The sequence below is a fragment of the Gossypium hirsutum genome, chromosome D05 (genome assembly GCF_007990345.1).
Source record: "Gossypium hirsutum isolate 1008001.06 chromosome D05, Gossypium_hirsutum_v2.1, whole genome shotgun sequence".
NCBI lineage: Eukaryota > Viridiplantae > Streptophyta > Magnoliopsida > Malvales > Malvaceae > Gossypium > Gossypium hirsutum.
In genome coordinates, this window is record NC_053441.1 from 55,859,965 (window position 1) to 55,874,184 (window position 14,220).

Sequence of the window (14,220 nt, forward strand, 5' to 3'; positions counted from 1 at the left end):
TAACAAAGAGAAAACAACGCTCAACAAAGCCTTTTCTCTGCCGTTTTACCTTCTCAAGAGAACCCAAAACAAAAATAAAAGAAAACAAACTTAGATACTGCTAGATCTAACATAAAAAAGAGAGGAAAAAATTAGAAATTTATGGCTTCATTTTTCTCTCTCAAACACTATAATAAATAAGCTGATTTGAGAATCTGATTGATTAATGGTTGGACACAATGATGACAACAATTAGAGATGAAGAGAGAAAGAGGAGAAGAACATTAAATTTTCCATCCATTTTAGAGTTACTTGAGGAACGATGCAAGTTTAAGAGCTAAAAAATGTGAAAAATTAACCAGAGAACTAAAATGATTTTTTTTGTAAAGTTGAAAGGTTAAAAAGTCATTATGCCTTTCTAATATCATGTCATTGCATGTGGACATGTGAGTTTTTTTTCGTAAAGAAAATGGTAAAAACCACGTGATTTGAAAGTGCACCTAAAACTCCATTATATAAAGAAGTCATTGCTACAAAATTACAACACAAAGTCACAACAAGAGCATATAACTTAACAAAGGTTATTAACCAAGTAATCACAAGTACACTAAAAGAAAAAGTTGTGAATATCACACTAATGGTAGTTAACTTTGAAAGCTGAAAAACCCGAAATTACAGTATCCCAAATGAAAATTAGAACATACATATCGAAGATATTTGAGTATACTAACTATTCTAAATATACCTCTAATTGAAAAACAGAAAAAAATGGTCTTTGTGATAAAAAACTACTCAGACTTTTCTTTTCTTTTCTCTTTTTTTTTCATTTTGTTGCACTTTTTTCTCTCTCATATATATGTAATGGAAACACCCCCATAAATGTTTGAATTATTTAGTGTTTTCAAAGTTGTTTTTCTGTTTCAATAAGTCCTATTCTTTCGAAACAATTTTCTGCATTTGTTTAAACTAGTGGTATCCTTGTTTGTAGATGATATAGGTGTTAGTTGTGATTCTATATTTGTCATTTGTAAGGCTATAAAAAGCCAACTTTTTATCTTCAAAACTGGCACTTATTTCTTGCTTTCACTTAATGTTATACTTAACATTCTGGTATCCAAACTAGGTTGTTGAGAAAATAAGTGGATATGAGTGAAGAAAAGTGTGAAGGTAGTCTTATAAAGATTCGTCATTTTGATGGTCTTCACTACGACCATTGGAGTGAGCTGATGGAAAATCTATTGAGGTCTAAAGGATTGTGGAACCTAGTTGAGAAAAGCTTCGAAGAGCCTAAAACAATGATTGTGCAGACCATCATGCAATAGACACAGATGGACGAGATAAAGATGAAGGATCACAGGGTCAAACACTATCTATATCAAGCCATAGATTGTGTTGTTTTTGAGTAGATTTTGGATAAACGAACCTCTAGAATTGTTTGGGATTCTTTGAACAGCAAGTTTGGTGGAAATGAGAGAGTGAAAAGGTCTCTTCTCAATACCTTAAGAAGAGAATTTGAGGTGTCAGAAATGAAGAAAGGAGAAACGATCAAAGATTATTTTACTAAAGTAATGGCTGTAACAAACTAGATGCTGAGCAATGGGGAGATAATGTTTGACTCAGTGATCGTGGAGAAGATTTTGCGGACTTTGACAAAATGTTTCACCTATGTGGTAGTATCTATCGAAGAGGAAAAAGATGCACATACCATCTCTGTTGATGAATTGCAGAGTTCATTATCTGTACATGAACAAAAGTTTATGAGAATGGAAAGAGAAGAAGATCATGCCTTAAAAGTTACTGTTGGTAACGAAAGGTTTGAAAGTAGAGAACGTGGTGTAAATTCATATAGAGGGCGTGGAAGAGGTAGAAGGAGATCATTTGACAAAGCCTGGGTAGAATGCTATAAATGCCACAAATTGGGGCATTTTCAGTATAAATGTCCAAGGTGAGAGAGTAAAGCCAACTTTGTGGAACTTGATGAAGAGGAAGAGCTGCTCTTAATAACGTGTGTGGAGACACATAACTCACAACAGGATGGCGTATGGTTTCTTAATTTGGGATGCTTGAATCATATGTGTGGGAACAAGAAGTGGTTTTCTTATCTTGCTCACATCTTTTGACACTTCGTCAAGCTTGAAAATGATACAAAAATGGTAGTAATGGGAAAAGGAAGTGTTAGATTAGAGATTGGAGGCACTAAATAGGTAACCTTTGAAGTTTTCTTTGTTCCAGATCTAGAAAATTATTTGTTGAACATGGGATAGCTCCAAGAGAAAGGGATAGATATTTGATTTAAGAGGGTGAGTGCAAGTTGTATCATTTGCAAAGAGGGCTCATTGTAACAACCAAAATGACCAGAAATTGGATGTTATTGTTTTACCATGCTCACAACCATTGGTTTCATCATGCTTCCAAACTACCGCAAAATATATCTCTCATCTATGGCACTATAGGTTCGGTCATTTGAACTACAAAAGCTTACATATGATGCAGTCCAAAAGGTTAGTTCATGGCTTACCAACAATCAGCATTCCAATCAAATTATATACTCATTGTTTGGTCAGAAAGCAAATTAGGGAGAAAATGGAAGAGCATCAAGAAAGTTGCAGTTGATACATTCTGACATTTGTGGACCAATTACACTGATTTTTATAGGTGGGAAGAGGTACTTACTCAATTTTATTGATGATTTTAGTTGCAAAATTTGGGTCTATTTCTTGCATGAAAAATTAGTGATGTTTGAGGTATTGCAGAACTTTAAAAAATATGTTGAGAATGAAAGTGGAAAGCGTATAGCTTGCTTACACATAGATAAGGGTGGAGAGTTCACCTCCCATAAATTTAATAATTTCTATATGGAGAATGGTATTTGCAGGCAATTGACTACAGCCTACACCTAGCAACAAAATGGAGTAGCAGAAGAAGAGGAATCGAACCATTATGAACTCGGTTCGAAGCATGTTATTTGAAAAAATCTGCCAAAAGAATTTTGGGCAGAAGTAGTTCAATGGTGTACCTATGTGATGAACAGGAGCTTGATAGTACCCGTGAATAGATGAACACCAGAAGAGGTTAGGAGTAATGTTACACCTTCTGTGGACTATTTTTGAGTGTTCAGGTGTGTTGCCCATGTACACATACCTGAATAAAGAAGAACAAAGTTAGACGACAAAAGCTACAAATGTGTTTTCTTTGGTGTGAGTAATGAATCCAAGGCTTATCGATTGTATGATCCAGTCTCTAGGCGTATTGTGATAAGTTGTGATGTTGTTTTTGAAGAAGATAAAGGCTAGGATTGGAGTAAAAATTCAGAGGATGCAAACAAAGAGTTGGAATGGGAAGATATTACTCTTGAGGATGATGTGAGTGAAGATGATGTCGTTGTACCAAACATAGAGGAAGTAGTTGGAAAAAACCACCAGGTCCAAACATTCTAGCTGCAGATCAAGAGAGGATTAGAAGGGAGAATAGAAGAGCACCAGAGTGGCAAAAAGATTATGTGAGTGGTGCAGGACTAGGCCTTTCTGATGAATACGAAGAAGTCAATAACTTGGTTCTATACACCACAGTAGATCCAATCACTTTTAAAGAAGTTGTTGTAAGCGAAAAATGGCTTAAAGCTATGAAACTAGAGATTCAAGCCATTGAAAAAAATGAAACATGAGAATTGATGGAATTGTTGATTGGTGCAAAGAATATCGAAGTAAAATAGGTGTTCAAAACCAAGCTAAATGAACTTGGTGAGATTGACAAACACAAGGCACAATTGGTGGCAAAGGGATATGCCCAGAAATATGTAATTGATTACAACCAATTGCAAAATGGGATACAATCTGAATGGTGATTGCAATGGCTGCGCAAAAAGGTTGGAATATCTACCAACTTGATGTTAAAAGCACTTTCCTTCATGGAGAGCTAGTGGAGGAAGTCTTTGTTGATCAACGCGTGGCTTTGAGAAAGATGGAAGAGCATAAAGTCTACAAATTAAAAAAGGCCTTGTACAGTCTTAAGCAAGCTCCAAGAGAATGGTATAGTCACATTGAGTCCTATTTTACAAAGGAAAGTTTTGAAAGGTGCCCATTTGAACCTACTCTTTTTATTCAAACTGATTCAAAAGGAAGAATTTTGATTGTTAGTTCGTATGTTGATGATCTCATATTCACGGGAAATGATGAGGAAATAATTAAAGCTTTTAAAAATTCCATGATGCGAGAATTTGAAATGACTAATCTTGGAAAGATGAAATACTTTCTTGGAGTTGAAGTGTTACAGAATGATAAAGGCATATTTATTAGTCGAAAGAAGTATGCTAATGAAGTTCTTGAGGGATTTGGAATGTTAAGCTGCAACTCTGTTAGAAGTCCTATTGTTCCAGGAACAAACTCGTGAAAAATGAAGATGGAGTCAAAGTAGATGTCACTGGTTATAAGAAAATTGTGGGGAGTCTTCGATATTTAACTACGACCAGGCCAGATCTAATGTATATGGTTGGACTGGTGAGTCAATATATGGAAAAACCTGCTGAACTTCATCTTAATACAACAAAAAGGCTCCTTTGATATATAAAAGGAAGGGGTTAATTACATGAGTTTCAAACTCTAATTTGGATTAAATTAATAATAAGTTTTATCTTTTCTCCCACCTTCAGAAAAATAAAGCATAGGCATTTCGGGGTTGTCATCCGTTAGATTTTTCTGAAAGGTAACTATCTTGGTTTCATATCATATAGAAATTTATATAGAATCCTTGAAAAAGACTTTTTCCTCATAAAAAAGACTTACTATCTTTGGGATCTTAAGCTACACCGCTGCTCAATAACTTAGGGGATCGGCTCTATTCCATAAGTCGATTCCTAATTTTTATCTCATATCATGACATAAATAAGTAGTTCTTATTTATTGTATCGGCTCAAAACCTCGCTAATTGATATTTACAACGCTTCCTCTATAAATTAGATCTTTATCCTTAGAGCTGGGCATTTTGTACAAAAAAGGCGGAACTGGCGAGTTAGTTGGCTACACAGACAGTGATTATGCTGGGGATCAAGATGACAGAAGGATCGCTTCAGGATATGTTTTTCTGTTCGGAGAAAGTGCCGTTGCGTGGTCTTCGAAAAAATAGCCAATAGTGACCTTATCTACCACCGAACCAGAGTTCGTAGCAGTAGTGTCATGTGCTTGTCAAGCAATTTGGATGAGAAGAATCTTGGATTCATTCAATCATCCTCAAAAAGAAAGAATCACATTATATTGTGACAACACCTCCACCATCAAACTATCAAAGAATGTCGTATTGCATGGAAGGAGCAAACACATTCATGTAAGGTACCACTTCCTTCGTGAATTGTCTAATGATAAATTTATTAAGCTTGTCCATTGTGGAACAAAGGAGCAGACAATAGACATCATGACTAAGGAATTGAAGTTTGAGACATTTGAAAAGCTTAGGGAAAAGCTTGGAATTTGTGGAGAAGTAAACTAACTGCAAATATGCAGAACAATTTAGGGGAAGAATTGTTTGAATTATTTAGTGCTTTCAAAGTTGTTTTTCTGTTTCAATAAGTCCTATTCTTTAGGAACAACTTTGTGTATTTGTTTAAACTAGTGGTGATCCTTATTTATAGGTGATATAGGTGTTGTGATTCTATATTTGTCATTTGTAAGGCTACAAAGGTCAGCTTTCTATCTTCAATAAAAGTGACACTTATTTCCAGCTTCCACTTGATTTCATACTTAACAATATATAATGTAGGGCACAGTGGGACTTTTGGGCCATCCCCAATAAATACATATATAAGATATTAATTACTATAAAATATTGTCTTATAAATAAATTTCAGTTGTAAAAAAGAAAATATTTAATAAGTTTTTGAGAAAAATATCCTCAAACATTGATCTAGTACAACCACTTATATCAGTAGAGAAATGTCCATTATATGAACTTATGCAATTGGATACGAAGCTTTCATGGCGATGCCACATAACCCACCTGGTGTATTCACATCCCTTTGAATCCTCATATACCCATTTTCACCCCAAGTTTCTCCCCATGAATTCTTAATCAGCCAATAGTTTAAACCTTCTTCACTTGTTCCATATCCAACAATGGTGACTGCATGGGTGAGATCATTGCTACAATCTCCTGTAAACACTCCACCTTTGTAAAACTGAAAGGATTGTCCATATCCATCGAGTGCCACCGAGACCGGTTGATTTGTGACGGCCTTAAGTAATGCTTCTTCGTCGTTTTGAGGCACCATTTGATAGCCATTGATGGTGGAAACTTTGTTTATCTGTGTGTCGCAAGTTTCTTGCATTTGTTGATATGGGTAGCTTTCTTCGGTGGTTATTCCTTGGTTTTGGGTGATGTATTCAAAAGCATTCATCATCCATCCTCCACTACAACCTTGGTTTCCTCCATTTGTGCTGCAATCCAACAGTTGTTGCTCAGATAATGAGATTAATTTACCAGTTTTGATTTGGATTATCCCTTCAACGGCTGCCACTGCTGAAAATGCCCAACAACATCCTGCAAAAGTAAACCAACAATAACCCGTTGTTAAGTTTAAAGCAATTAATGAAAATAAATAAATAAATGAATGCTTCAACGCCAATCTATAATAATATATAAACTTTTGATTGAGTACAAATCATAAAGGAAAATACAAAAATAATGTTACAGGTGAAGTAAATTATACTATTACAATAATAACTGTCTTTTCAAATTATTAAAAAAATAAATAAAAATTTTGCATAAAATGGGATCTAAACCCATGTGGCAAATATTTATAAAAAAATTACCCTTTAATCAAGATTTTATTTTATATTTTTATATATTTTAAATTTATTATAAAAATATTTTCCGCCATTGTTTATATATTGATGATGTTATTGGTTGAGTTGATCACAAATCAACTTGGTAATAATTCAAGAGAAGTGACAATATCAAAATTAACAAGCGGGTCGTATTTATTATTTTTAATATAATATATTTACTTGTTTAATTTTTTTACTTGCAATTTAAACTATTTTTTTATTTTAATTTAATACATATCACATCTATCATTATTAATTTCAAACCTTAAGTTTTATTATTTAGACTTAATGACAAATTTGGTCACTAACATATATATGTTTTGTCAAAATAGCCCTGATTGTATTTTTGAGCCTTTTCTGACCATCAATTTTTGCTCTTTTTTCTAACATATGTGAAATATTTTTAATGAAATGTAATTTATTACTTAGATAACTCAATAAGATAATTACATGTGAAAAACAATAAAATAAATAAATAATATATGAAATTAAAAAAAATCTTAATTTAAAGAAAATGGTTCAAGGTTTCAATTTTTTTCAAAATATTTCAATCTTTCGTATGTTTATTTACCGAGAGGTTTCAATTAAGAGTTATTTTTTGAAATTTCTTGTATTATTTATTTATTTTATTATTTTCCACATGTAATTATCTTATTGGGTTGTCTAAGTAATAAATTACATTTCACTAAAATATTCTACATATAAAATTCCACATCATACTCGTTAACTTTTTTAACGATACTTTCATCAAATTTGTTAGAACAGATGATTTGAAAAAAAAAACCAAAAGTTGATGGCTAAAAAAGACTCAAAAATACAATTATGGTCATTTTGCTAAAACATGTAAATGTTAGTAGCCAAGCCTATATATATCGCATGTAATCTTTAAAAGCGACGTGTTGTATGTAATTCACTTTCTAAAAAGATTGCTTACTCAGTCAACAATTTTATGTATATATATAAATTATTACTTACCACATTGACCTTGATTCTTAATAGGAGTGACTGCACCTTGGTCCCTCCAATCAAAGTTTGTCGGAACATCTGATACGTTCTCATACCTGAACGACGTTGACTCAGGCATTATGGGGTTGTCTTGCATCTTGTATCCAGTGTGAGCTGCAATGAATTCATCTTGTGTCATGTCTGCAAATTCATTCAGGCTTAACTTAAAACTTCTATCCACCATTGTTGAAGCTCTCAATGTATTCCAAATTCTCTTTGAATATATTAAGACGCTTCTCCTTCTCTAATTTGCTCTCATATTTTCGACCATAATCAACCATCCATTGCTCATGTTTATCAACAACAGAGGCTTCATAGATTGTTCGGGACATAGCAAGAGATGCCAATGTCCCAAAAATTAAAAACAAAAAGGCATGGATTAAACTCATCTTGTTGTTTTGCAGTATATGGTGGGATACTACACTAATTTCTGGGTTTTTTCTTTGCTAATTACCAAGTTGTGAAGAACTAGCACTCTATGAATGTATATATACTTAAAAATTGATTGAAATAAATATTAATTCTAAAAAATTCAATGAAATATATAAACATACATAAATAATTTTATAAACATGATAATACATTTAAATGTTATATTAATGTTAAATAAAAATAATTATATTAATATTATGTTTATTTAATACATATTAATACAAAATTTTAATTTATTATTATATATTTTGAAAATATTTATAAATTTTGAGAGTTAATTTTTTAAAATTATGACTAAATCGATATAATTTGTAAAAATTAAAGGCTATATTTATTATTATACTGACTTTTTTAATTGCTGCGTCAGCTTGTCGTTTGCGATAGTAACAGGGGTAATCAAAATAATTGAGCAATGTAATGTGAGTGCTTAAATTGCAAACCTTTTATTTTAGGTGCTTAAAATATAAAAAAAATTATAATTTGGTGACTATCTGTGTAGTTTACTCTTTTAATTTTTACTACACCTTAAAGGAGTATGTGACACCCTCTAAACTCTGCTTACAGAAACTAAAAACTCCACTGTTAAAAAGAATATTTTAGCTTCTGTTTGTTTGAAAAATTGGCATTTTAATCCCTACATGTTAACTTTATTGGTAGTGGAAAGACATTGCTTAAAAGTGACAGTAAATAAATATTAGATGAAATTAAAAAGCTTATTAGATGTTTTTTAACCAAGATATTTCGTCTCCTGGAAAATTTTGGGGTGTTGGCAAAGTATCATAAAGTAGGGTAATCAACATGTTAGTGTGGTGTTCCAATTGTGACATGGTGATGATGGTTAGGAACTAGTGTTGCAAGGAATAAGAAGAAGAGAATATAGTTAAGACTTGAGGCGTGAAAAACACTTTCCTTTAATGCTTTTAAGTTTGTCTCTGGAATACAATAAGTCATAAACAATGAAAAGAACAGAACAGTGAAAATAGCACATTTGAGTATTAGATAGGCACTGCTTGTTTCTTTTCATCAAAGAATATGTGACTCAGCACAAACATAACTCGTGGCATAAGGTATGTTTTTTTTCATAACATAACGATTTACCATAAAATTATGTTTCTTCAATTCGAAAACATTTTAAGAAGATTATGTTATTTCAATAAATTAGTTTCGATGCAAACAAAATAGTTTGCACCACCAAACTAAAGCTTTAAGTGCCTAAATTTTGAAATATAAAAGTCCCAATCGGTAGCCCACCTATCTAGTGGGTTAGGGCCTAACTTAATTACATAAATTATAAAAAATTGGTTATTTAAATTCTTTATATTATATGTTTGTTGGTAATGTGGATTACAATCTTTCTTGGATAAATTTGTAAAAATTTGAAGTGAATTAGAAATTTTGAAGCTAGAATTTGCAATTCATGCACTTTGTAACACCCATTGCTCGATCCTTTCTAACACTCCTTGCTCGATCCAATTGCCATGTTCGAGCAATAGAATATTACATTCATTACCGGAGCAACTACAATTAATAATACAGTAAAATAATAATTCAAACATACAAACATGTGATACACATTTACAATACGAGACATAATAAAATTCGAGGTTTAATCAAACTTACGACAGCTTAATTGTTGACCCGAGTATGAAATAAGACCAAATTGCAAAGTTTTCAAAATTTCATATCAGGTATCAATACCTCTTGGAATACCCCGGAATTTGGGGTTAGAAGTTTTGAGGTTGTGGTTAGGGTCATTGAATAGGTCGAGCACTTGAGTGGGTTTTCACGTTTTAATATTAGAATAAGCTTATTGGTTTGGTGGTGGTGAGTGTGTTAGTTTACCTTTGGGTTTTGGATTCAAATCCTTATGTGTGTTTTGAGGATTTAATTTATTTTGGTTTTGCTTTTTAATTTTTAAAGATTTACTTTTAAAATTTGAAAGAGAGGTTTTTTAGTTTCACATTCTTTTCCATTTCCTTTTCCCTTTTTTTTTGTTCCCTCTGTTATTTTTCGGTTCTTTCCCCAAATTTCAGTTCTTTTGATTTATTGTTTCTTCCATTTTACACTCACGTTACATGTTGTCTGTCAAGACTGATCGTCCTCGTGTGTTTTGTTTTATCGGAGGTGAAGCGGGTAGGTTTTGTTCATGAGGGTTTATGATAGAATTGCTTCTGTTTCTATTATTTGTTGATTGAAGTTCTTATATTTTAAGTTTATGTGTGAAATTGAGGTTTCCGAACAGTTTGATGAGAGCGAATCGATTGATCCTTGGTGCTTAATATTGCGTTCTAAGGTGTGTGTTCTGAAACGGTTTAACTTCGGTATCGAATTGAGGTGGAATTTGATAATGTCTTGTGTGTTTAAGAAATTGGTTATTTGAAGTATCGTATTTTTACTGAATTGCATGAAATTCTATATGTTTTGCCATAATTCTGGGTTACCAAGGGTTGGGGATCGTTTCGGCATCAAAAGCATGATTTTCAGGCTGTTTCGATGTTGTTTCGTGACCATATGAATGGCCACACAGGTGTATGCCCCACACGGGCGTTTAACATTTTAATATACTCAAAATTTGAATCACAGAATTTGAAATATGATGATCTAATTAAGAAAATATAATAAATATTTTGCAAGTGTGTAAACTGGGACTTACCACAGTTACCCTGAGACTTAATGGGCGTGACGGCACCTTTCTTCCTCCAATCGATGCTCGTTGGAACGTCTGAGAAGCTTTCATACATAAATGATGTTGATTGGGACATAGTGGAATTGTCCCCCATCTTGTATCCAGTGTGAGCTACAATAAATTCATCATGCGTCATATCTGCAAATTTATTGAGACTTAACTTAAAACTTTTATTTTTGTCATTGTTAAAACTCTCAATATATTTCAAGTTGTCCTTAAATATATTAAGACGTTTTTCCTTCTCTAAGTTGCTCTCATATTTTCGACTGTAATCAACTATCCATTGCTCATGTTTGTCAACAATGGCGCTTTCATTAATTGTTCGAGACATGACAAGAGATAATGTAAATGTCCAAAAAATTAAAAACAAAACGCCATGGATTAAACTCATCACCGTTTTGCAGTATATGCAGAGACACAGTACTAATTTAAGGTTTTTATTTTTCTTTGCTAATTGCTAAACTGTGAAGAATTAGCACATGCATGAGAGTATATATATGATTGTTTTTTTTCCATCTTATGAAATATCTGCATAAAATGCTAATGAAGTCAAATTTTTAAGTAAAATTTGAAACTTTTCTATAAGAAAAAGTGTCAGTTTTTTAAAGAAAGTTTTACTTATAGCTAGCAAAATCCAAAATTGACATTTTTCAAAATCACATGTGTCGAAACCACTTTTTAATTTGGAAAAATGGGGATCGACTTTTAAAATGAAAACGGGAGTCGCCACTGATCTTTTATTAAGGTGTGATCGATTCACCATTAAAATGATTTTGGTCTACTAAGTTGAGAAAACAGGTTCGGGAGTCGTTTACGCACGAGGAAGGGTTAGCACCCTCCTGACGCCCAAAATAGGTACCGTATCAGTTGTTTAATGTCTTAGTGTCGAGAATTTAATAAAATTAGAAAGCGATCCTTTGAAAAGAAAATTTTAATAATTGAATTGGAAAATAAAACTTACCCACTTTAAAGAAATAAATCGTCACACTCAGTGAGTTAGAGCACAACGATTCAATCTTCGAAGTTAGATTCATCTTTTCTAAAAAAATCATACATTTTGAGAAGGATATTTGGTTATTTAGATCATTCGAGAAACCAAAACCCAGTAAGTTAGGGTTCAATTTTCTTAAAATTCCTAAACACCAAATATTTCCTTTATTTAAAAAACGAGATAACAAAATATCATATCCAGTAAGTTAGGATCCAACATTTTGAAATCTAAAGAATTTTATTTTAAAAATGTACGCCTTATAGATACTTGATGATATAAATTCATCGAGAAGAATTGAAGCCCAGTAAGTTAGGGCAGAATTCTCTCGAGAATTATTTAACACTAAGCCCTTTTTTGAATTTTGAAATGAAACGATTATAATATTTTAATGGAATGCAATTCTCGCCAAAAGAACATGATTGGATAACGATACATATGATGTAAAAGAAAAAAATACAATCTACGTTTAAACTAAGAAACAATTAAATAAGTGTTATGCAAATACCAACATTGAATTTAACAACATCATATAAACTTGAATACTAATAAATATGCGACTAATAAATCCAATAAAATAAAAATGCTTAAACAACTAAATGATTATGTTTAAAACTATGTAACAGAAAAAGGTTCAAAGTTAATACCACGTTTTCGTACATATATATGAATACTAAAAATGTTTGCATATAAATTATATATATATATACAAAAGAATCATATAATTTTATAATGAAAATAAGATTTAAGTTATTCTAAAATACTTCATTTAAAGAGATAAAGTAGCTAATAGATATATTAAAAAAACTATGGAAACAATTATAGTACTAAATCTGAAAATAAAGTATACAATAAAAATTTTGAAATAATGTTTAATGAGTTTAATATTTTCAAAATAATAATTTGAAAGGATTTGTGTATTATTTTCTAAAAATTGTGCTAATAAAAAATTTTGAAAACAATATTAAGCTAAATATCAAAATAATGTTAAAAAGATTAAAATGAGAATTAATTTGCTTAAAAAATATTTTTTGAAGGTGAATTTAAATATGATACAACAATTTTAAGAATGATACAATAATTATAATAAAACATCAAAAAGTAGAGTTTAAATAGAATTTGAACATAAAAAATGAAATAAAATAAAATAAATATAACAAGTTCCAACTAATAGTGTATAATGAATTTGAAAGTATAATAATAAATCAAAATAATAATTTACTAAATTTTAAAACTATGGCAACAATGCATTTAAAATATTATTAAGAATTAAATATCAAAACATATGTTAAGTTTTATAATAAATGAAAGTAAAAATGATTCTATTTTTTTTAAAATTTGTTGAAGTTGAAAAAGAAAATTTGATTTGTATTAAATTGAAATCAATTTTAGAATTAAGGGACTAATCAGGCAATTAAACACAAGCATCGAAATAGTCTCAATCATCCACAAAACGGTGCCGTTCAAATCTGGACCTAAATGAGCACAGAAACAAATGCATGGTACCGATTACAAATAATTAAAGAAATCCAATCACAATTGCAGTAAACATAGAGGGACCCGTAGAATAAATAAACCAAATGACCTGTGAAGCGCGGATCCTTCCCGGACCGGGTCACCGCTGGGTTGGGTTTTCAGAACGGTGCCGTTTAGGAGTCATTGGATTGACTCTAAACGACGGCATTTTAATGGCCCCCTTTTAAACCAAAATAAACCCTAAATTGAACCTATCAGCTTTGCTAAAACAGACCTAGGCTAAAAACGAAAGAAAGAAAATTCTGCACCGCTCTGTTTGCTGAGTATCCGAACCATCGCCGATCCTAGCCCGTATTTCGGTGACGACGGAGAGAGGGCCAGGACCGTTCTAGCAGGTACGTCCCTTACTCTTTTCTGATATTTCCCTCTTAAAAAATAATGAGGAATGAAAACCCAGAAAATCACCTCTTTTTGAATTTGATTTCTCTGTATTTTTGCGTAAGTAAGTAGTACAAAATCCTTTTCAGTTCTTATATTCTCCTTCCAAGAAGCCGAAAATAATCGAATACAATTGAAAATAAAAAAGATAAAGTAGAAAACCCCCATTCGTTCCTCTTTGCTATGTTGTTTTGATTTTGTTTGCAGGTGCGATTGTACGGGGGCTAGATGTGGCGTGTACGGAGGCCAGCTAGGAAACACACATGTGCGGGGGAAGGCTTGGCCGCTGCAGCGCTGGGAGCCAATGCTGCTGCAGGCTAGGGTTTTCTGATTTTGGGTCTTTAGGGCTTTGGTGATTTGGGCCAGGGGTATCCGGGCTAAATTGGGTTTGTAGCGTCTGG

General features: G+C 32.1%; 1 pseudogene; it reads right to left on the minus strand.

Moving 5' to 3' along the window:
- Positions 1–5,849: 5,849 nt before the first annotated feature.
- LOC107902986 (zingipain-2-like) lies at positions 5,850–8,244 on the minus strand (annotated as a pseudogene).
- Between the last annotated feature and the right edge of the window lie 5,976 nt (positions 8,245–14,220).